Source organism: Capricornis sumatraensis, chromosome 7 (assembly GCF_032405125.1).
Source record: "Capricornis sumatraensis isolate serow.1 chromosome 7, serow.2, whole genome shotgun sequence".
Classification (NCBI taxonomy): Eukaryota; Metazoa; Chordata; class Mammalia; order Artiodactyla; family Bovidae; genus Capricornis; species Capricornis sumatraensis.
Genome location: NC_091075.1, coordinates 114268700 through 114294516, shown reverse-complemented (window position 1 = coordinate 114294516; position 25817 = coordinate 114268700). Strand labels below are relative to the sequence as shown.

General features: G+C 43.3%; 1 protein-coding gene across 7 annotated transcripts in view; it reads left to right on the top strand.

Annotated features, from left to right (window-relative positions):
• LDB2 (LIM domain binding 2) overlaps positions 1-25817 on the top strand; it is a 460701-nt gene that overhangs the window by 171285 nt on the left and 263599 nt on the right. The window lies entirely within an intron of this gene.

Below are 25817 nucleotides of genomic sequence, written 5' to 3'. Positions count from 1 at the left end.
GATACATCAGCACAAAAGCAATTAATGTCCGGTTAGATCAGGAGAGATGCGTTTTCAGAAATCGGCATTGCGCAGTAGGAAAGGATCTGTCTGTCAGAGGGTAAAACATCCCAAATGTCACAAACACGGGGCTGATAATGGCAGCAGCCACAGTATGTACAAACAGGTTGGTTCAGATCATTGGGTAATTGATAGGTGATAGCAGTCTTGATGAACACCATGAAAAGATCTAACGGCTTCTAAATGTATTGCAAAGCAATTAGTGTACAATAAGTGTATTTTTTTTCTTAATGTTACAGGGCTTCAGATAACTTAGTATTTGGATCTGTTGCGAGAAGAGTTGATTAATTATGCCAATACATGCATGGTGATTTTGAAAAAGTGGCAAACTGGTGGGGAGCAGGACAGCTTGCTCGACAGAAATTCAGAGCCAGGAGCGTCTCTTCAGATTTGTATATTGCAGGCTTTTAGAGGTGGGGGACATGATCAATACATGTTTTGTATGAGAGGGGCAGCTACTGTGCCAGACAAGGGGCTGTTCTGGAATGTCTTTACATTCGACATAAGGACACTTGTTGCAAGTGCCAGCAGACCCACTTCACTGGGGTCCTAATGAGTTCACTAGCTTTTCTGTGCATGGGTGCTCCCAACCTCCTCACACCCCAGAGAGTGGGAGAGTCGAAGCTACTATCTCAGAATTCCCTGGGAGATGAATGAACTCAGCAATCTAACAGTTTCTCTCTCCCCAAAAGCCTGCCTGATCAATGATGAATAATTGCAAACCGAGCAGTCATCTATCCTCCGAGCCTTATTTTTTTTCTGAGGCATAAGCTCAGATAACTTCAAGTTATCATTGTTTCATGTTCCTGTGCTTATTTGTGTGTGTGAATCCATCAGGCTCTGCTCGAGGAACTAGAATTACTAATAAAACAGATTCTCAATCTTCCATCTGTCCACCCTTGACCCCAACATCATCTGCGGGGGGGTGAGGCATGATCAGGGCTCGTTGAAGCTCTTATATTCACGTACAGGAGTGCCTGCCTGACAACGAGCCATTGTTGCCCAGGCTTCTTTGTTTCTCTGAGCCAAAATATTTCCCGAGCGGCAGAGAGAAACAAAAATGATTGACAGTCTGGAGCCGAGTCTCATCAGCTGCTTTGCTGACAGTCGGGTGATGTGCACACGCTTGCTGATGTGCGGGCTAGTGACAGCTGATTGACAGCCGAGGACTGGGAGATAGGGAAGATGAAGGATGCTTGGAGCGTCTGACACGCGCTGTTTATGCAGCGCTCCAAGCATCTCGCAGCTACCTTAACCCATTGGCGGTCCAGGCACACTGTGCCGGCTGGGCAGGGAAAACGCACGCTGGCCCCGTGCTGGGGGCTGCAGCCTTTTCTTGACACCTTGCAGGGAGCTGAGAGCTGTGTATTTCTGAGGGAGAAAGTAGGACTTGGCTATTACATTTATATATGTAAGACATTTCTGCAAATTACTTTCGTTCTAAGTACCAAGGAATATTCCAGGTGAGGTTTACTTAACCCTTACTAGAAAAAAACTATTCCTTCTCCCTCCCTATCTCTGTGTTTTCAGAGGGTCTCTCAGCTCTAATAGATCATATCTTGAAGCTACCGTAAATCCTGTAATTTGTGTTTACTTGTTTATTTGTTGCTTGTCATCCTGTATTAGAATGTTTTCTCTCTGTGCACCAGGGCTTTGTTTTATTTATTGCTAAGTTATCAAGTTAATACAGAAACTGGCACAAGACAAGTGCTCAATAAATACTCATTGAATGACTATATGAATGACATATAAGGGGAAAATTTTATACCACCAAACAGAATGCTGGCAACACCATCCCTTGACCGAGGTCTTTGCACTTCTTTAAATGGGGAGAACTCAAACCAAAGTGCTCTGCTTGGTTTTCAAATAAGTTTTAGGGTGTGGTTGGCTCTATTTTAAGTTGCACAGTTGGGAGGGGAATGAAATGGTTGGGTGGCATCACTGACTGAATGGATATGAGTTTGAGCAAGCTCTGGTAGTTGGTGATGGACAGCCTGGTGTGTTGCAGTCCATGGGGTCTCAAAGTCGGTCACGACTGAACAAGTGAACTGAACTGCACTGGGAGGGGCAAACCTAATCATATAACAATTCAGGAAGTAATTATGTTTGGGAAGATACACTACTCTTCCATTTATTATTTAGTTTTTGGCTGTGTGGCCTCCAGGATCTTAGTTCTCTGACCAGGGATCAAACCCCTGTCTCCTGCACTGGAAGTGAGGAGTCCTAACCACTGGCCTGCTGGCCAAGTCCCACTGCTCTGCCTTTTAGAAAGCCCCTGTTGTTCCATCCACCTGGGTCCCTACTCTCCTGATGGGAGTGGGCTCCCTCCCCAGGTCGGGTATGATCAGGACTGCCGATGGAGACTGCTGCGGTCTTCCTAGAAGACTGGGGTGTAGTTGATGAGGAGAGGACCCAGAGGAACAGAGTTACTGGAAAACGTCTGCCATTGGGCTGTGCAGCGCCTAAGGTTATGTGCTTGCTGCTGCCTCGTGAGCCATCCTGAAGGTATTTTCCCAGCAGCTGGAGAAACCCACAGTCCAGGGAGGTGGTTTCTCTTTGGGTGAGGTGGACTCTCGAATGGGGAAGAGGCCCAGGAGGAAGAGATTCCCTCTCGCTCAGCAAGTCCATAGTTAAAGATCAGGAGAGCTGAAGAGTGTCTCTTCTGGAAGTGGACCCTTCCTCGGCCCCCAGAGCCCCAGCTGGTGAGTCATGAGGCCTCAGGCCGACCACCTCCAAAGTCAGAGTCAGGACACCCCGCCCCGCCCCATACTACCCTTTCATCTCCTACTGCAAAGAGGGAAGAAGTACGTGTCAATTCACACATTTCTGAAAACAGCAGTTGCAAATAATAATGTGTCTTATTTGACAGAGAAGACAAGTGAGAAGAGGAAGGGGATGGCAGAGCCCTCTCCACGCTCGTTTTGCAATTTTAAGGTGGTGTGTGATTTTCTCCTCCATCTTGTATGGAAGTGACTGTTCTTAGGTTGCCTGCTCATTGTCAGCATCAAGCGAGGGTTGGTTTTCTTTTGCACATTTTCTGGGCACAGAGCCAAACTGTGGGCACAGTGTCCCCAGCTCCTGGTGACCAGCACAGACACTTTTGGTAAAGACACTGGTTAACCCCCTAAAGAGACCTAGGCTAATGGCCAGGGTCACGATGGCTATATTCTTCATCTATAGGAAATACGTGATTCCCAGTTCATTCAGGAAAGGGTTCTCTGCTGGGAGAGATGCATGGAGAAAGTTCTGTGTTCCGTGGAGACAGTGGAGAGGCTGGGAGGCAGTTGGATATATTCAACAATAGAAAGCACATGAGAGTTCAATGTGAACATTCTTGGGTCTTAACTTATACCTTGATTATTAAAGAGAACCTCTATTTCCTCATCTGTAAAATGGACTCAATACTACCATCACTGGCTTATGATGAAAGACGATCAAAGATCCTTGGAGCATTTGAACAACTTGGCAGTCATCACTATTATTCTTTTTACTATTTATTTATTTATTTAGGGCTTCTTTTGTGGCTCAAAGGGTAAAAAATCTGCCTGCAGTGCAGGAGACCTGGGTTCCATCCCTGGGTTGGGAAGATCACCTGGAGAAGGAATTGCTAACCCACGCCAGTTTTCTTGGCTGGAGCATTCCATGGACAGAAGAGCCTGGCGGGGTTGCAAAGAGTCGGACCTGACTGAGCCACGAGCACTTTCACTTTATTTGTTTCTTTGGGTGCATCAAGTCTTAACTGTGACATCCAGCATCTTTCATTGTGGCGTGCGGGCTTCCCTAGATGTGGCGCGAGAGCTCCGGAGAGTGGTGGCTCAGTAGTGGAAGCCTATGGGCTTAGTTGCCCCGTGACATGTGGGGTCTTAGTTCCCAGACCAGAGATCAAACCCATGTCTCCTGCATTGTAAGGCGGATTCTTAATCACTGGACTGCCAGGGAAGTCCCCACTACTGTTATTGATAACAGTACACAGCCTGGGCTTCAGTGCAGTTTCTGTGCATTGGAGAGGCTTGCTGTGGTCAAGTCCTTATTAAGTACCTAGAGCTTGCTGGGCAGCAGGGAGCCCACAGACAGCTTTGCTGGGCAATTCCTGCTGAAATGCAGCATTGAAGTGACCACCTCCTCCCAGGCTTTCCACTGCAGAAAACCCAGTCGTCACTGGTGAGTGAAGTGGGAGAGGAAGTGAAGAGTGACTCAATGTGTGTGGGCTCTGGCCTTTGGGGGCTGAAGACTCCCAACTCTACACTATGTCCAGGTTGGCCCTGCTCTGGAAATTTGGCCTTGCTCTGGCCTTGCTCTGGGGAAGGCTGATACAAATAGTAAAATGCCATCTTATTTGTGGGCACTTCTCATTGGCCCCCAATTTAAAAAAAAAATTTTATCCCCCTCATTATTTTTAGGGAGAGGTGTGTGGTTCAGGCAGGAGTTCTGGGTCCGATACCTGGATTCAGACCCACCTTTGTCTTTTGCTTGATTGCTATCAAGCTACTTGATCCCAGCTTCAACTCATTTGGACAGAGATCATGCCTGTATGCCCTGTCATGTCCGACTCTGGGACCCCATGGACTGTAGCCTGCCAGGCTCCCCTGTCCATGGAATTTTCCAGGCGAGAATACTGAAGTGGCTTGTCATTTCCTTTTCCAGGGGAATCTTCCCAATACAGGGATCAAACCCACGTCCCCAGCGTCTCCTGCCTTGGCAGGCGGATTCTTTACCACTGAGCCATCCTGTCTTTTACTACCTGTGTGATTTGGTCCAAGTCACTTTTGAAGCATCAGCAGCCTCCTTTGCAAAGTGAGGGCTTGATGAGATGACGCATGTAAATTTCTTAGCAGAGTTTCCAGCACACAGAAAACAGCTCCATAAACAGCTGTTGTTTCTCAATTGAATTCTGACGAGCGTAACTCGGCCTCTAGATTGAGATCGAGGGCAACTCAGATAACACAGTTGTCACTAATCCTTTAAATATTGTTAGTAATTTGAGGGTGACGGGTCCCAGTAATTTGCCGTCTTACAACCTTTACTAGGCTGAGTCCCACGTTCCTTCCAGAGTAAAGGTTTCTGGCAGGACCGCACACCTTTATAGTCACATGAGCCCGAAGACTATTTTTGTTTCCTCTGTGGCTTCTGGGGGTTCATTTATTTTACCTTCCAAAAGCAGAAAGTTGTTTGGGGACGTGCCATCACTCTCCATGCTGTTTCCTTAGTCGTCAGATCCCACTAGATGTTTGAAGACCTGCGCATCGGCCCCTCTGTGGAGCAGTTTCCACACACCTTACCTCTCTTTTACATTTTTTTTTTCCTGTTTCCCTTTTATTCTGAAAATTCTGATGGCGCTGCGATATTGATGCAGTTCTTCAGTTTCATCATTGTAATATGTGCTTTCTGTGCAGTGTATTTGAATGTGTGCCCTTAAGGTAGAGAAATTCTATGAGGCCCGAGGAGCTTGCCCATCTCTGGTTGCTATTTTTTTTTCCTGGTTTATATTGGTTCACCTTGTCCAGCTGTGTTTTTATTCTGCTTGCTATATCGGAATTCTGAAAACATTTCCCCCCACTTTCTTTTTCTCCCTGCAATATCACCTTACACGATTAAAAATATGTTTCTGGGAAAATGATTCCTTGAATTAGCATTTTGAGACCACACTTAATAACTATTAGGATATGAGCATGGGTAAGTTTTTTTAATAGTGCACCTATATATTTTCTTTCCGGTTTTTATTCTTCAACTAAAGAATATTTTATTAAAAAAAATTTTTTTTACAACGTTGTGTTGGTTTCTGCCATACAACAGTGTGCATCAGCCATGATTACACACACGTTGCCTCCCTCCCTAAGCTCCCTCCCCTCTCCCCATCCCATCCCTCCAGGTCATCAGAAAGTGCAAGGTTGGGCTCCCTGCACTGCACAGCAGCTTCTCACTAGCTATCCATCTTACACCTGAGAGCGTAGGTTCTCCGTTTGTCCAACCCTCTCCCTCCCGCGCTGTATTCGCAAGTCCAATCTCTACATCTGTCTCCATCCCTTTCCTGTGAATAGGTCCATCAACACCATTTTTCTAGATTCTATATATTCCATATTTTCTATATATACCTCATCCTCTGTCACCCCCTTTCTCTTCCTGCCCTCAGTCTTTCCCAGCATCAGGGTCTTTTCCAATGAGTCGACTCTTTGCATCAGGTGGCCAAACTATTGGAGTTTCAGCTCCAGCATCAGTCCTTCCAATGAATATTCAGGGTTTATTTCCTTTAGGACTGACTAATTTCATCTCCTGGCTGTCCAAGGAACTCTCAAGAGTCTTCTCCAGCACCACAATTTGAAAGCATCAGTTCTTTGGTGCTCAGCCTTCTGTATGGTCCAACTCTCACATCCGTACATGACTACTGGAAACACCATAGCTTTGACTATATGGAGCTTTGTCAACAAACTGACATCTCTGTTTTTTAATACACTATCTAGGTTTGTCATACTTTTCTTCCAAGGAGAAAGCATCTTTTAATTTCGTGGCTGCAGTCACCATCTGCAGTGATTTTGGAGCCCAAGAAAACATAATTTGTCACAGGATTGTGTAGCTAGCATTTAGAGACCTGTAGCTTCCTTGAGAGACATGTGCCAATTAGTCCAGGGGTTTTTCCTCTGTGAAGTGATTTTGTTCTTCTGAAAATTCTTCATTCCTTTTCTTTCTTTCTTTCTTTTTTTTTCATTTAAGGAGACAGAGTTCAAAATCCCTGACTCTGGGTCCTTTTGAGCTTCGGCTCCACCAGAGCTGTGTGAAATTAGGTGTGTGAGGTAGTGAACCTCAGTTTCTTTATACATAACATCAAGGTGATCAGAATCCAACATCATAGGGTCCTTGTGAAGACTGAGAGTGAGTTGAAAGTGACAGTTGCTCAGTCGTGTCCAACTCTTTTTAACCACATAGACTATACAGTCCATGGAATTCTCCAGGCCAGAATACAGGAGTGGGTAGCCTATCCCTTCCCCAGGGAAATCTTCCCAACACAGGGATAGAACTATGTCTCTGGCATTGCAGGTGGATTCTTTACCTGCTGAGCTCTAAGGGAAGCCCAAGAATACTGGAGTGGGTAGCCTATCCCCTCTCCAGAGGATCTTTCCAACCCAGGAATTGAACCAAGGCATCCTGCATTGCAGGCAGATTGTTTACCAACTGAGCCACCAGGGATTAAATAAGATTAAGTAACACACACCTTAATCTTCAATCACTTCTCCCTGGTGATCTCCCCGGTGATGGACAGGGAGGCCTGGCGTGCTGCAGTTCATGGGGTCGAAAAGGGTCAGACATGACTGAGCAACTGAACTGAACTGAACTGAACACATACCTTAGCTTAGTGCTGTCCATGAAAAACACACAGCAAATGTTTATTGCTTGTATAAATGAATGGATGGATGAAGAAGAGAATGAGGTGAACCTATGATATGCCAGTCACTTGGCAGTAATACTACTTCCCTGGCAGCTCAGCTGGTAAAGAATCTGCCTGCAATGCAGGAGACCCCAGTTCAATTCCTGGGTTGGGAAGATCCCCTGGAGAAGGGAACAGCTACCTACTCAAGTATTCTGGCCTGGAGAATTCCATGGACTATACAGTCCACGGGATTGCAAAAAGTTGGACACTACTGAGAAACTTTCACTTTCACTTTGGTGTACATATAAAGGATAGTTCCCTTTATTTTTTTCATCATTTAACACACAGTAGGAAAATCTCTGGCTCTGGGCAAAGCTTGATCAAATTTGTCTGCCACAGGGAAACCTTGAGAATTTAATGACCAACTGGGAGAAAAGTTGATACTAATGGAAGATGGTGACTTAAATAAACAAGTGCCAAACTATTACAATGATGCCACTTGTCCAATAGAAGGTAAAGTTTCCACCCCTTATTTTGCTCGGAGATCAAGGAGTGCCATCCTGTTCTAGGCACTTTGGGGTTCTATATCTTGTTTGCTGAGGACCAGATGAAAGGAAGGGAACTGTGCTTTCAAAATTTAATCCGAGAAGAAGGAATGCACTTCTTCAGAGTGGGCCCTGATGGTTCATTACTGGATGATTGTGGTGCTTCCGTTACATAAGGACATCATTGTCTTTGCTTCAGGTAACTCAGAAAAATGCTATTCTCTGATGGAGCTGCACTATAGGGTTTCTGGAAAGGTCTAGTATTTGAAATTGTAATTCTAGTGTGTTATCCTTTTCAACAGAAGTCTTTATTGGGCTGGCAAGATTTGGAGTAAATTAAGTTCATTTACTTAAGCAGGCATTCATTTAAGTTCATTTTTCTCTTCACTCGTTCATTGATTCACGCATTCAGAATGCACTGAATTCTTGCTTTTCACCAGGCATTGTCATCATGGGGTAGTTAGTCTTGAGAGGAAGGCAGTTCATCACTATTTTTTTCATTGACTTTTAATTTCATTTAGTGAAAAGCTCTTGCCTTAAATTAACACAATCTGCTAAGTAGCACAAAGAGAAAATATTCTCATAATGTTAATGCAAAATCTAGGAATAGTTATATATTTAAAAAAAAAAAAGACCTGAGAGAAAGCCTACAACTGATGAAGGGATAAACAGACTTCTGAAGGGAAAGATGAGCCTGAATCTTTTCTCATCTGTGGTTTCAAACTGATGATATCAAGAAAAGCAAACTGGCCATAGCAATAGATTCAGCATATCTCCCATTCACTCATCTGCTAATAAATACCACACTAACGATCAAATGACCTAATGGGCAGAAAAATGTTACATAAAGTGCTATTTAGGTTGAAAGCATAATTATCCTCACATTTGTAATTGACCTTTTGGATTTGGTGACTTTATTTTCCCTTTATAAGTCAAGCAGTTAGGAAATCTGGGAGGAGTGTTGGATCTTTTCTTATGGGGACAAAATTCACTGACAATATTATACAGCTTAAGCAAGTCAGACTTATAACTATTCTCAAGAGCTTGGTTGAGAGGTCTAAATGAGGTTCTAGCCAAGAAATGGACAAGGATGTCTCACTTTTGAGACTGTGTGACTATGATATCTACGGAGTACTGGTATGTACATTTCTTGACTCTTGGTTTCATGGGTATATTCCTATTCTCATTTGCTTCCCTATGGTTTTCAAACCAATATGGCAGTACCTCATGGTGGGTAACAGGATGAATGTAGCCAACTTTTCACTATCACAATGATAGGTGATGCTACTGGCATTTATTGTCAGGGAGCTGGAGAAGATAAATGTTCTACTCAATTAAGAAACATCTTACCTGGCCCTCTTCCCATCCAATTTACTCCTCATCTTGAAGGTAGTGTCGCTAGATAAAATCTAAGTATACAAATGCAATACATGGGACATAATTAATACTACAAAATCACTTGTTGTTTATCTAACAATCTGAGTTAACTAGAAGCCCCGTGTCTTTCTTTTTTAAAGCTGGCAGCCCTACCAAAGGACCCCAGTTCATGCTCAAATATGAAATCTAGACAATTCCAGAGCAGTTCCAATGGAGTGTGAACACTATACATTATATGGGAAAATCTCTAAGAGTGTTACTTGGCCCTGTTATGCGCAAGAGTCTTGCCTCTGCTTACATACAGCAGCTGTTCTCATGAGTCTTGCTGCTGCTGCTAAGTCACGTCAGTCGTGTCCGACTCTGTGTGACCCCATAGACGGCAGCCCACCAGGCTCCCCCGTCCCTGGGATTCTCCAGGCAAGAATACTGGAGTGGGTTGCCATTTCCTTCTCCAGTGCATGAAAGTGGAAAGTGAAAGGGAAGTCGCTCAGTCGTGTCCAACTCGTAGCGACCCCATGGACTGCAGCCTACCAGGCTCCTCCATCCATGGGATTTTCCAGGCAAGAGTACTGGAGTGGGGTGCCATTGCCTTCTCCGTCTCGTGAGTCTTACCTAAAGAATAAAACACCTCAGCAGTGGGAGCATGGTGTAGGGTGGTGGTGGGGGGGGGGGGGGGCAGTAGGCTAAAGCCTGCCTGATTTTGAATCCAAGTCCATATTGCAGGCCTTCCACAGTTGACTGCTGCACTTGAGCAGGTACTGAGCACACAGGAGTACTATCACCTGCCTGAAAGGAGCTTACAGTTTAACAAGGGAAATGGAGATAAGCAATTAAGTCCAGTGCAATAATATCCCCACAATGGAAGGGTAAGGCTAACAAAGTCCTTGGGGCATAAAGAAGAAGGTGATCAAATCTGCTTCCAGGAGAGAAAGACTCAGACTGGTAAAGGGGTCTTTCCAACCTTCTAAAACCTTTGGTTATTTGAAGCCATGACAGAAAGCACGCTACCAGGATATCTTGCAAAGATTAAGTTTTCAATAGACGTTTGTGGATTAGACAGATGATAGAGCAAGGGTGTGCGCCTGCTCGGTTGCTCAGGTATGTCTGATTCTTTGCAATAGCATGGACTATAGCTTGCCAGGCTCCTCTATCCCTGGGATTTCCCAGGCAAGAATACTGGAGCAGGTTGCCATTTCCTTCTCCAGGGTACCTCCCTAACTTAGGGATCAAACCCATGGGCTCCTGCATTGCAGTCAAACTTTTTACTGCTGAGCCACCAGAAAGTCCATAAATAGTATCAATATGATCCATGGGAACTGATTATTTAACCCACAGGCACGTTAACTGCATGTACAGTTTTTCTCATGTTTTAATACATTTCTTCCATCACAATCTCTAGCTGTAGTGACTCTTTTGTATTGTAGAGTAACAGAAATGTCACAGAGCAATTTGGAAGTTTGTCCATAAACAGAACTGAGACTTAGACTTAACATTTTAAACAACAAATGAAAATCATATCTACCCATAAAAAAGATGTGGTACATATACCCAATGGAATATTACCCAGCCACATAAGGGAACCTAATTGTGCCATGTGCAGACATCAGGATGGACCTAGAGACAGTCATGCAGAGTGAAAGAAGTCAGAGTGAGAAAAACAAATATCACATATTAACACATGTATATGGAATCCAGAAAAATGATCTTAGTTCAGTTCAGTTCAGTTGCTCAGTCCTGTCCAACTCTTTGTGACCCCATGAATCACAGCACGCCAGGCCTCCCTGTCCATCACCAACTCCCGGAGTTCACTCAAACTCATGTCCACCGAGTCAGTAATACCATCCAGCCATCTCATCCTCTGTTGTCCCCGTCTCCTCCTGCCCCCAATCCCTCCCAGCATCAGGGTCTTTTCCAGTGAGTCAACTCTTCGCATGAGGTGGCCAAAGTACTGGAGTTTCAGCTTCAGCATCATTCCCTCCAAAGAACACCCAGGACTGATCTCCTTTAGAATGGACTGGTTGGATCTTCCTGCAGTCCGAGGAACTCTCAAGAATCCTCTCCAACACCACAGTTCAAAAGCATCAATTCTTCGGCACTCAGCCTTCTTCACAGTCCAACTCTCACATCCATACATGACCACTGGAAAAACCATAGCCTTGACTAAACGGTCCTTTGTTGGCAAAGCAATATGATAGGCGAAGAAAAATGATATAGATGATCTTATTTGCAAAAGAGAAATAGAGACACAGATGTAGAGAACAGACATATGATACCAGCAGAGGGAAATGGGGCTTGGGATGAATTGAAGATTGGGATTTCCATATATACACAACTGATACTATGTATAAAATAAATAACTAATGAGAAACCTATGGTGTAGCTTAGGGAATGCTCCTCAATGCTCTACGGTGACCTAAATGGAAAGGAAATCCAAAAAAGAGGGATATACGTATCGGTATAGCTGATTCACTTTGCTGTAAGCAGAAACTAATGCAACATTATAACTATACTCCAATAAAAATTAATTTTAAAAATATCTACCCAACCTAAAATACTAGGATCAATTGTGTGTGTGTGTGTGTGTGTGTGTTTCCCTTTAATGCTTTGGGCCACAGATTAGTGGAGTATTTCAGTACACAATCTGCTAACCTTCCTGGTAAGTCTGATTGTGTCATCAAATTTCATAGAATAAGTAGTCCTCAACAACTGTACTTAAATCTCCTTATTGAAAGGGTCTTTCTGGACACAGTTGCAGTTGAAATACCTATTTATTTATTTAACTTTTCTCAAGGACTTTCCACGTGTCACCTACCTGTGCCCTTGTGATAAGAAGATGGATGAGCAAAAGTTCTTGTCTGGGAGGAGCTGAAAGTCTAGTGAGCTATTGCTTCTAAGATTTGACTATTAGCAGATCTTAGCTAGATTTTTTTTCTTGTTGCTGCCCTATGCCTCTGTTTATTAACCTGTTCTTAAAAAAAAAAAAAAACTAATGAATTAATTTGTGGCTGCACTGGGTCTTCACTGTTGCATGAGGGCATTTCTCTAGCTGTGGCCCGTGGGCTTAGTTGGTGCATAGCATGTGGGATCTTCCCAGACTAGGGCTCGGACCAGTGTTCTCTGCACTGCAAGGTAGATTCTTAACCACTGCACCACCAGGGAAGCCCTATAAACCTGTTCTTATTAATGTTCACCATCACATTTTTAGATTCTACATCTAAATGTAGCATTGATATTATTTTCAACATAAAACATTTTGAAAACTCAGTGTTAAGCTGGAATGTACGCAGTATTTCCTTGGTACAATACTGGTGCTTGAAGCTCTTATTTAGTGACATGAGCCAACTTGAAGCACCCTCCCCCACAAACCAGTGTGTAGTTTCCTCTTCACTATTGTGTTATGTTTGCAGGTTGTGAGGGCACCTTATTTATGCAAATGGGATAAAATAAAGCATTTGTTGAAGTCAGGTTAAATTAGCATTCTTCTACAACTGTATTAAACAATGTTCATGTGTATTTTATTATGAATATAGAGGTTCCATGACAAAATCACCCATCGAGGTGTGTTTCATTATTTACTGTTCAATCAAGGTGGTTGTTTTGGAATACTTAAATTCAGGAGCTTACAGAACTTAGTGCCTACTTGTGTTTTGCTTTTATTATTCATTCCAAGAGAATTCACTTCACATAACCATTATAATGTGCTTATTTATTTTTATGAAGTTGGTCCTTTCCCAGTTGGTGCTGCCTTTAATGTATTCTTTGATGAGAACTTCCCTGATGCAGCATTATCTTTGGGTTTTCAATAAGTCAGGAGGACTTGAAATTGACAGCAATCAACTTTAATAATCATTCTGAAGATCTGTAGAAGGAGGAAGAAGGTCACCTGGGAGCCTGGTGATAAAGCCACTCCCTTTTCATGTGACAAAGTCCCCATATTATATACAGCAATCAAATCATTGCATTACTTTTTAAAGACTTTTCTCAAAATATATGTGTCTTACTTAATCCTGCCTTTGAATAATCTGATTTGGAATTTGATTGTCTTTTTTTTTTTAACTTTGAAAAACACATCATTTGCTATGCGAGAATGGGTTACTTATACTGAGGACAGTGGAAAGACAGAAGTTCTAAAATCAAATTATGGGGAAGCTTAGTCAGTAATGCTTGAGAGGATATTGCCTCACAGACATATATGCTATCTCCATGTTGCTCTCATATTCCAGATAAAAATCAACCACTTAAGATGTTTCTCAATAAAAGGCTATTTGTGTGTTGTTTCAGAATTAATGCAAACTTTGAATATATTCCGAAGATTGAAGTTAGTTACCTGAGAGATGTATTTGCTCAAGAAACACTTCCCTTGGAAATCCTTGTCACATGATACGTGTGAAGGAATGCTAGCTTTCGATAAAGTCAATAGCACTTATTCAGTTTTCAACTGAGGCATTTAGGACACTTCAACTTTCAAGCTTTAAAATAATAATAATTATCAACTTTTTCCAGGTTGCCTGCCTGTTAGTGGTAATTGCTCAGTTGTGTCCGACTCTTTGCAACCCCATGGTCTCTAACCCACCTGGCTCCTCTGTCCTGGAATTCTCCAGGCAAGAATACTGGAGTGGGTAAGCCATTCCCTTCTCCAGGGGAACTTCCTGACCTAACTTAATGTTCCCACACTTATTTGCTTCTTTTCAATAGGACCATAAGAGAAATGATATAGGGTGTTTGACTGATTATGTAAATAAACTGCTAATTACATCTTTAATAGTTCCCCGTACTTCTAGACACTGTACCTGAATGTATTTCCTATAAAATGCTTTAGTACATAGAGCTCTATTATTTTTTTAAAAAGATGGGCCCAAAATCAGTAATTATGAGCTTTATTATTCAGGTTCACAGCAGTGCGGCTGCTATTCTTCACTTGATAATTACCTTGTTAAACTAATGCCAGACCAGTGCCATACCTTAGTTAAGAAAATGGCCCACTAGCTCCATGCCAGCAGGCCCAGCTGTGAAAATATTAAAAGATCCATTAAATCCAGACTCCTCTTCAACATTGCCGCAGTGACATTAGTTACGGAAGTTCTGATAAGTCGCGTATTTCTCAGTAGATGTTCGTAATTTATTTACTGAGGTCCCATGGCATCTGTTGACAGTTGATGCTTCTAACTGTATTTCTCCATTCTCAACTCTGGGCTTTGTTGCCAACCATGTGTGTGTGTGTGTGTGTGTGTGTGTTTGCATGTGTGCGCGCACACACACACACGCACGCTCTAATATCCAATTCTTTGTGACCCCATGTACTATATAGCCCGTCGGGTTTCTGTGCCCATGGGATTTCCCAGGCAAGAATACTGGAGCAGGTTACCATTTCCTACTCCAAGGGATCTTCCTGACCCATGGATGCAACCCATGTCTCCTGCATCTCCTGCACTGGCAGGAGAATTCATTACACACACTGTGCCACCTGAGAAGTCCAACCGGGCACTGCTTAATTGGCACCATCCCCGCTCAGAACCTCCAGGGAGCAAAGAGAAGACCCAACCCCAGGGAAAGGAGAAATGTGTATGAGACCATTTCTCGTCCTACTTTCCCTGGTTTTACATTCCAGTTTTATTTATTACTTCTTTCCCTTTGGAAAGGGGAAAAAAATCAAGATCTTCCAATATTAGCTGTGGTTTTGCTTAAAAAAGAAGACAGTTATCAATTCCAATTTTTATGCCAAAGTAATTCTAGCTCTGATCTTCTAATTTGCTAAAAAGGAAAGAGAGAGAGAGATACTTCGTGGATTCTTGCCTTGATGTTTTTCAAAGGTGGCCAACAGTAACCTCCTGCGTTGGTGGATGAGTTCGAATGACAAGTGTTCTGATCGTGGTTTGCAGTTTATAAATGCATTTCATAAATCAGGAGCATCTGAAATCTCATGGAGGGAAAAGACTGGACCATGGTCTCCTCTGCACCCTCAGGGCCTGTGGCTGTAAGCGAGAAAGAGGGGGACCATGGCTCATATTTGCTGAGTGGGATTGGATGGCAGTACCTCATTCCATCCTTGCTATGAGCCCGGAAAAAGGTATTATACTGACTGTACTGTAGAAATGAACTGAACTCACTTGCTGTCAGTGTCCATATTGAGGTCCATTTTTATCCCCATTGCTCAGCATCTTTTTTAAACAGTAGAGAATTTTTAAATGCTGCTGCTGCTGTTGTTGTTCAATTGCTCGGTTTTGTCCATTTCTTTGTGATCCCATGGACTGCAGCATGCCAGGCTCCCCTGTCCTTCACCATCTCCCAGAGTTTGCTCAAACTCATGTCCATTGAGTCGGTGATGCTATCTAACCATCTCACCCTCTGTCATCTCCTTCTCCTCCTGCCCTCAATCTTTCCCAACATCAAGGTCTTTTCCAGTGAGTCAGCTCTTCGCATCAGGTGGTCAAAGTATTGGAGCTTCAGCTTCAGCATCAGTCCTTCCAATGTGTATTCAGGGTTGATTTCCTTTAGTATTGGCAAGTTTGGTCTCCTTTCTGTCCAAGGGACTTTCAAGAGTCTCCTTCAACACTACAGTTTGAAAGCATCAATTCTTTGGTGCTCAGGCTTCTTTTTGGTCCAACTATCACATCCGTACACGACTACTGGAAAAACCATAGCTTTGACTGTATGGACCTTTGTCAGCAAAACGATGTCTCTGCTTTTTAATACGATGTCTAGGTTTGTCGTAGCTTTTCTTCCAAGGGTGAAGCATCTTTTAATTTCATGGCTGCAGTCACCATCTATAGTGATTTTAGAGCCCAAGAAAATTAAGTCTGTTAAATGTTACTTGTTTTGATTTAAAAACAAAAACAAAAAAACTAACCTCTTGCTCTGAATTCTGGAGTCTTCTCCTCTGTCCTCATCGCTCCTCCCAGAAACAGCACAGGTTAAGAAGAATTCTTTCTTCATGGGAACATATACTTCCAGCATAATTTTGCTCATCAGAGTTAAGTGCGGAGCACTTCAATCCTTCCAACGTTGCTGCCTCAAAGCTGACATTTATAAATTTTCTTTTTCAGCACAGTATGGGATCCTCCATATGTCTTCCATAATAACTATCTATGTTTTCAGGGAATCTAAAGATTTATTTCCTTCCAACTCCTTGTTGCTGGCATTTTCTCCAAGCCTCCAAAACTGCCAAGAGATGAACTTCAATTTAGAGGAACTGTTACATTTGTCATTGTGAATTTGCTAAACTTTGGATAAATTTGAAGATTTATGCTTATTCCCAAATGGGCCCTGAGAATATCTTTGAAGCTCAGAAAGTTCATGCTTGACTTCCTTTCCGTTGTTCTCAGTAAACAGGTCTTTAAATCTGTGCAGTCTCCCTGCCTGGGCACTGGGTTTATGTCATTGTCTAAACCTGGACACGTTTGCACTGCCAGAAACTCAGATGTGACTCATTTCTAGGTGTGAGGGAGGAGTCTTCTCGGGGCCTTATGCTGTGGAAATCACGTTATGTCTGTATCTCTAGAATGATCCAATTGGAGAGGTCATTCAGTAGCTCAGTCATGTCCGACTCTTTGTGACCACATGGACTGTGGCCTACCAGGTTCCTCAATCCATGGAATTTTCCAGGCAAGAGTACTGGAGTGAGCTGCCATTTCCTTCTCCTGGGAATCTTTCCAACCCAGGTATCAAACCTGGGTCTCCCGCATTGCAGGCAGACGCTTTACTGTCTGAGCCACAAGGGAAGCCCCTACTGGAGAGGGTAGCCTTTCCCTTTCCAACCCAGGGATCGAACCTAGGTCTCCCGCATTGCAGATTCTTTACCAGCTGAGCCACAAGGGAAGCCCCAAAATACTGCAGTGGGTAGCCTATCCCTTCTCCAGCAGATCTTCCTGACCCAGGAACTGAACCAACGTCTCCTGCATTGCAGGTGGATTGTTTACCAAATGAGCTATCAGGGAAGCCCCACATGGAGAAGGTCTTACATTAACTCCTCACTTTAATAGCCCAGACCTGTGAGACAGAGAGCCTCCAAATTATGACCTTAGGCAGTAACCCATAACCTTGGTTATTATACCCAATCTCTCCGAACCTCACTATTTTCATCTATAAAATGACCATAAAGTATATCTGGCTATGGCAGGTTGGTATTTGTAAATGGAATACATGCAGCCCCTGATGCATGAGGATTTACCAACAGTATCAGTTCAGTTCAGTCACCCTGTAGTGTCTGACTCTTTACGACCCCGTGGACTGCAGCAGGCCAGGCCTCCCGGCCATCACCAACTCCTGGAGCTTGCTCCAACTCAGTGTCTATCAAGTCAGTGATGCCATCCAACCATCTCATCCTCTGTCGTCCCCTTCTCCTCCTGCTGTCAATCTTTCCTATCATCAGGGTCTTTTCCAATTAGTCAGTTCTTCACATCAGGTGGCCAAAGTATTGGAGCTTCAGCTTCAGCACCTCCAATGAATACAAGTAGCTATTTTAATAGTGACAGATAACCTACCAAGAAGTTGACTTGGCTTTGACTTATTCAAGGCAATTGGCTATTTGGTGATAGAGCCAGGATCAAATTCACATCTCTCGACTCTTTACAAAACACAAGATTCCACTTAGTGTCCAGCTAACAGCTCTTCATGGTTTATAAACATGGTTTATAGGGACCAGGTATAATTTAATTTTGTTCTTTGGATCATCTTCAAAATAGTTCAGAGCCAAGTACAATATAAAATGTCCCTAAATTCTTTGAATTCAATGGTGTGCCAAAAATTAGAATCAAACGGGTGTTTCATTTGTCTGCTGCAGCATATCAAATGACCACAAACTTAGCAGCTTAAAATACACATTTGCTGTTTCACCTTTTCTGAGGGTCGGAAGTCCAGGCCCTGGCTAACCGGATCCTCTGCCCAGGGTCTCATAGGGTGGAAACTGACGTCAGTTGGAACTGTGACCCCTTCTGAGACTCAGGACTATTGGCTGAATTCAGTTCTCTTGCGGTTGTAGGACTGAAGGTCCCCCATTCTTGCTGGCTGTTATTAGAGAGTATTCAGAGGTCCTAAATGTGTCCCCTGCACGACATGGAGACTTGCTCTTTCAGATCATCAGGAGACTCTCTCCCTTCTGACATGAGGGATTCACCTGATTAGGTCAGGCCCACCAAAAAGAGTCTCTTTTCTGATAACTTAATCTGTTTAAGGACTTAATTAACCTCTGCACAATCCCTCTGTGATCTCATGTGTCATAATCATGGAGCAACATCTCATCACTATCATAATTGCTATTCACACATGGAGTGGAAGGTGGAGGGAGATAATGGAGGGTGTGCCCACCAGGGGGTGAGAATCTTGAGAGTCATCCGAGAAGTCTGCCCGTCAGGGAAACGAGACAAGTTCATAGCTGTGATATACCACTTTCTGGCAAATATCATCAAAGAAGTATTATGTGCCAGGTGAAGCCCAAGAAGAGAGGTGATTTCCTGCCTTGGGGCTTGAGAGGCATGACAGCAACAGGGGGCAGAGTTCAGGTGGACAGAGGTCAAGGCGAGCAAGGACAGTGAGGAAGGAAGAGAGTGGAAGGATCACATCCTGACCGAGGCAAAGTAGGGGATGGAGGTGTTTACTCACTAAGTCGTGTCCGACCCTTCAGTGACCCCACAGGTAGTAGCCCGCCAGGCTCCCCTTTCCATGGGATTTACAGACAAGAATACTGGAGTGGGTTGCTATTTCCTTCTCTAGGGGATCTTCCTGACCCAGGGATCCAGCCTTTGTCTCCTGCTTGGCAGGTGAATTCTTTACCACTGAGGCACCTGGGAAGCCCAAATGAACTGAGACTTGGCTCTCAGGAGTTTCTCTGTGGTTTTTAAAAGGTTATCAGGTTTTTGAGCAAATGAAAGAAAGAAAGAAAGTGAAGTTGCTCAGTCGTGTCTGACTCTTTTCTACCCCATGAACTGTAGCTCACCAGGCTCCTCTGTCCATGGAATTTTCCAGGCAAGAATACTAGAGTGGGTTGCCATTTCCTTCTCCAGGAGATCTTCCTGACCCAGGGATCAAACCCAGGTCTCCTGCATTGCAGGCAGACGTTTTCCTATACAAAATGTGATGAGAACTGATTCCATTATTATCCTTTGCTGCTTTGTTTTTTTTTACAGTCTTTATTGAATTTGTTACAATATTACTTCTGTCTTATGTTTTGGCCTGTTTGTCATAATCCTTGTAGGATTTTAGTTCCCCAACCAGGGACTGAACCCAAACCCCCTGCATTGGAAGGCAGAGTCTTAAACCATCGGCCCGCCAGGGAAGTCCCTATGCCTTGCTTCTTAATGCACCGGCTCATCGAGAAGGGAAGATTCTGGCCACGTGTCCTCTGTCTGTAAGGTTCGGAATCCTCCTTCTGCTGACCCTTCAGGACCTGGCAGAAGTGGCTTCTTCTGCAAGTTCAATTCTGTAAGCTATAGGCGACACCAGCTGGAGCTAAAGGACCCCAAGGCTGTGACATGTAGCAATCAGTGCACTTACTCATCATGCGTTTGTTGACTAAGCATGTTACCACGTCCCTTGGTGCCTCTCCTTCTGCTCTGCTCCGGAGACGCAGTAAATGAGACTGTCTTGGTTCCTGCCCGTATGAGGTTTATAATCTAAATCCAAGACAATTCTAGATCATTCAGGCTTTAGATTCTCAAGGTATAGAGAGCTAAGGAAGAAACACTCATTATGAATACATTTCAACTGCAGTAAGTGCTACAGGCAAAATATCAGGAATGCTGTGAGAGCAATATCAGAGGCTGAAACCAATCTCTGTAGGAGTGACATCAAATTAAACCTCTCTGAGCAAGTTAGAAAGGATGAATAAAATCTCTTGGGAGAAGAGACAAATTAAAGTGAACACAGAGTTGTCACGTGTCGTGAACACGTGTCTCTCAGGCAAACAGCAGGTACATCATTTTGCCAACAAAGATCTGTCTAGTCAAAGTTATGATTTTTCCAGTAGTCATGTGAGAGTTGGACCATCAAGAAGGCTGAGTGCCAAAGAATTGATGCTTTTGAGCCGTGGTGTTGGAGAAGACTCTTGAGAGTCCCTTGGAGATGCAACCAGTCCATCCTAAAGGAGATCAGTCCTGAATATTCACTGGAAGGACTGATGCCGAAGCTGAATCTCCATTGGCCATCTAATGGGTAGAGCCAGCTCGCTGGAAAAGACCCTGATGCTGGGAAAGATGAAAGGTGGGAGGAGAAGGGGACAACAGAGGATGAGATGGTTGGATGGCATCACCGACTCAATGGACATGGGTTTGAACAAGCTCTGGGAGCTGGTGATGGACAGGGAAGTCTGGCGTGCTGCAGTTCATGGGGTCGCAAAGAGTCGGACACGACTGAGCCACTGAACCACAACAGAAAGGATCCGCTTGGATGTGTTTCTTGTCTTTCCTGCCTGGGCACCGGTGCTCTCCCCTCGAGCCTGCCTCTCTCCCTAGTTCCCTCCAGAGGGTCGATCGCCCCCTTCTGTACGTGCTGGTGCCATGTGGCCCTTTCCTCCATCACTTGGCCTTCAGTCACCTATTGCCCAAGGTTCGGCTAGAAGCTCACAGCCGATGTCCTCAGATGGTGACTGTGGCTGCTTTATCTTTTCATCTCCATTATCCACTGCTTCCCCTGAGGACACAGTTCGTGCAGGATAGTATTTGTTGGGCTTCCCTGGTGGCTAGAAAATAACAAATCCGCCCACAGTGCGGGAGACCTGGGTTGGGTAGATCCCCTGGAGGAGGGCATGGCAACCCACTCCAGTATTCTTGCCTGGAGAATCCTATGGACAGAGGAGCCTGGCAGGCTAAAGTCCATGGGGTCACAAAGGGTGGAACATGACTGAGTAACTAAGCACAACACAGCATAGTATTTGTTGGGTGAATAAACCAGAACTAGTTGGATATAAACCAGAACTAGTTGAATGAATAATTTAGAACTAGAGATGAAAGTAACACACTGACCAGCCACCAGACTTTAAAAGGAAGATCTTGAAAAAGAAAAAAAAATCAGTTTTCCAAAGTGAAAAGTTCTGTCTCAGAATAGAGGTGGAACTCACCTTCCCTGGAGGGGACAGAAGACCCATGAGTTTGTGTATATGAATCTGATCTGAAATAGAATTAGAAAAACTTGATTATGTCTACTATCAATTATCAAAGTATGCTTTTGATCTTGATAATTTGAGAGAGTTGATACTTTTTGCTTTTGAAGTATGAGACTCCTTTTATTTTTGTCTCTCTCTTTTTTCGGCCATACCGCCTGGTTTGTGGGATCTAGTTCCTCAACCAGCTGTTGAGCCCAGCCCCACAGCAGCGAGAGGGCAGAGTCCTATCCACTGGCCTGCCAGGGAATTCCCATGATGCGTTTTTTAAAGGACTGAATTGAGGTCCAGCCCTTCCTGATAGGGAGAGTCTTGCATAACCGGGCATTTCTCAGATGTGCCAGGCATTTTAGACTTGTTACAGAATGTTACATTTAAGAATAGGAAGATAACGGTTTTTTTAAGTATAGATACAGCACAGAGATAACATTAAAGAGATAGTCCAAGTCATCAATAGGACTAAAATGTCTATCAAACTATGAATGAAAAACGCCTCTAGGACAGATGGACAGACGACGACATCTCTTTCTATAGAGGCAAAATGCCTGTTTGTATACATCAGTAAATGTCCTGGAGGATATAGTTCTCCAAAGGCAGAGACAAGCCCAAGGAGGGGTTGTGCCTGAGAGGTCCCTCAGTGGTTTTAGACAAGCACAGCATTAGCATGAGACAAAACTCAGACTGATGCTGAAAGCTCGGGAGTCTGTCCCTAGCGTGCTGATTTGAGCAGCAGGAAAGGCAAGGGATACGGAAGGACAATCAAAAGAACAGCTCACACTACTGGCGCCCTGGTGGGACTGATCCGTGGGCAAGGAACAAAGGATGCGCAATGTAGCTAAGCGGCTGATAGCAGAGTACGCGTCGCTCGAGACACCTCCAAGCCTCCAGGGCTCACAAGTGACCTGTTTAGGGCAGTGTAAGAGGGAATATAACCAAAGGCAACAAGACAAAAGAGGAATTTAAACAGCTGGGTGTCTGCCAGCAGAAGAAACGATGAAAACTGCTTTTTTAGAGACTCAAAAACAAAGCTGATTTCTTTCAAATGTTAGATGTCCCGGTTTAGTGCTCATGAGACCAAACCAAGAAATATTTATTGAGACTGTACCGTGAAATCTCTGCCAGCCCTTTCCTGTCTCCAATTCCAACTTTAACATTTTAAACGTTTTGTTTCCACTAATCACACATGTCAAACCGCGGTATCCCATGAATCTTTAATTTCATGTTCCTCGTTTAATCCAAGTAATGAACACATCAGTTCATTTTAATTTTAATGTTTAAAGGCAGGAAAGTTTGTATTCAGATATAAAATGCAATCAACTTAATTGAAAAATAGGATTTTTTGTTTATTTTTTTTGTTGAAGAATACTTGGCATGCAATAGTATATTCATAAAAAACAGAGCATATATGTTTCAGGTGTATAACATAGTGAATTAATAGCTCTATATGTTACAAATAAATCACCATGCTAAGTATAGTAACCATCTGTCACCACACGAAGTTATAGCAATATTATTAATCGTACTCCTTAGGCTGTGTATGACATCACCATTACATCACCATGACTTACTTATTCTATAACTGGACATTTATATTTTTTCATCCCCTTCACCTGTTTCACCCATTGCCGCCTGGATCTAGTGACCACACATTTGTTCCCTGTATCTATGAGTCTGTTTCTGTTTTGTTTTGTTTGCTCATTTGCTTTGTCTTTTAGATTCTATATATATGAAGTTACACCGTATTTGTCTTTTTCTGACTTATTTTACTTACCACTAGTTCAGTTCAGTTCATTCGCCCAGTCATTCCGACTCTTTGCAACCCCATGAACCGCAGCACGCCAGGCCTCCCTGTCCATCACTAACTCCCGCAGTCCATCCAAACCTATGTCCATTGAGTCGGTGATGCCATCCAACCATCTCATCCTCTGTCACCCACTTCTCTTCCTGCCTTCAATGTTTCCCAGCATCAAGGTCTTTTCCAATGAGTCAGCTCTTTGCATGAGGTGGCCAAAGTATTGGAGTTTTAGCTTCAACATCAGTCCTTCCAATGAATACCCAGGACTGATCTCCTTTAGGATGGACTGGTTGCATCTCCTTGCAGTCCAAGGGACTCTCAAGAGTCTTCTCCAACACCAAAGTTCAAAAGCATCAATTCTTCTGCACTTAGCTTTCTTTATAGTCCAACTCTCACATCCATACATGACCACTGGAAAAACCATAGCCTTGAAAAGACGGACCTTTGTTGACAAAGTAATGTCTCTGCTTTTTAATATGCTGTCTAGGTTGGTTATAACTTTCCTTCTAAGGAGTAAGCATCTTTTAATTTCATGGCTGCAATCACCATCTGCAGTGATTTTGGAGCCCAGAAAATTACAGTCAGCCACTGTTTCCCCATCTATTTGCCATGAAGTGATGGGACCAGATGCCATGATCTTAGTTTTCTGAATGTCACTCTCCTCCTTTTCACTCTCCTCTTTCACTTTCATCAAGTTCTTTAGTTCTTCTTCACTTTCTGCCACTTACCATAATGCCCTCTATTTTCAATGGTAAGATTTCCTTTTGTGTTGTAGCCAATGGTAAGATTTCCTTTTTTGTTGCTGAGTAATATTATTTTGAAAGTGTTAGTTGCTCAGTCATGTCCAGCTTTTTGTAACTCCATGGACTGTAGCCCACCAGGTTCCTCTGTCCATAGAATTCTCGAGGCAAGAAGAATACTGGAATAGGTAGCCATTCTTTTCTTCAGGATATCTTGCCAACCCAGGGACTGAGCCCAGATCTCCTACAGATACTTTACCATCTGAACCACGAGGAAGTCTATACATGTATATATGTATATTACAGTACACCTTCTTTATCCATTCATCCACTGGTGGACACTTTGGCATCTTCCGTATTTTCCCTCTTATGAATAGTGCTATGCTTTAGTGTATTTTAAAACAATAACAATTTCATTTCTGCTCTGCACTTGTTGAAAAAAAAAAAAACTTCTTCAAAAAAATTACCTGTGATAGAACATTTAAAATATTAATATCCTCAAAGGAGTTTCCGAAACTGATGGAGTGGGCAAAATTCAACATTCTAAAGGACGATTACTTGGGTGGTCCCTTAGATTGGTGTAATTAAAGAGACCCCATAGGAAAGTTTCATTTGGGAAAACTGGAAGGCAGCCTGTCTCTTTCAGTCTCTCTATCTCTTTATCTTTCTCTCTCTCTCTCTCCTTTTAAAAATTAATTTTTAATTTCTTCTATCACAAAATTTTGGGGACAGATGCCCCAAGTGATAAGGATTTTCCAGTTTAGAAGAATTGGATCCAGAATATGTAATTACTCCCCTCCATCAAAGAACCCCAAATTACTAGAACTGTCCCAACCTGCATGGAGAAGATTTGCATATCCTATGGGTAAACAATCCGTGATAAGAATTTATTCAATATGGGACCACAAATGTTAACTTCATCTCTTCACATATTCATTCGTTCTATACTTAACACTCCTAACATTTGTTCATTAATTTGCCAAATGTTCTGTGTCTCCTTGTACTTAATACATACAAGACAGATTTTCAGTTTTCTCTGAGGACACTGGTAGCCATACAAAGTTTTCATTGATAGTTTCTGAAAACGAAAGTGCCTTTCCATTTGATACAAGTAAGTGTGGATTTGTGCAGCAAGGTACAAATTAATTTTATGTCCTGCAGGAAAAAATATCAGAAGTCATAAAGTCCGCCTGAGAGCTTCTAGTCTCGAGCAATGAGTTCTATGAAGGCTGAAGAAAATCATTTCCTGTGTTGGCTCCTCTGTGTATGTTTCGTCCTTAAGCACCACCCCCTTGCCTGCCCCTCCACTCTGTGTCTTCTTCCTCTTCTTCATTTTTAACAATATGGCAGCATTGTCGGTACATTGGTCTGAGGATAATGAAAATTGAGCCATTCCCTCTGGTGAGAAGCTAGGTGAGGGGTGGTGGTGTACCCAGCAACAGAGCCTATGAAATCCCTAATCTTTGTTTTCCCTGATATACATTCTGAGCGACAGGTCCCATTTGTAGATTCCTTCCAAACAATTTGCCACATCAGACCATTGATACCATGGGCAGGATATTCTAAAAGGAGCCCCAAATCCTCCCTCTAGACCTCTGAACTTAATGACTAATCTTCCTTTTTAACTGGAGTGTAGCTGATTTACAATATTCTTTTTCTGCTGTACAGCAAGGTAAATCAGTTATGTGTGTGTATGCATGCTAAGTTGTTTCAGTCGTGTCTGACTCTTTGCAACCCACTGGGCTACAGCCCACCAGGCTCCTCTGTCCATGAGCTTTCCCAGGCAAGAATACTGAAGTGGGCTGCCATGTCCTCCTCCAGGGGATCTTCCCAACCCAGGGGTTGA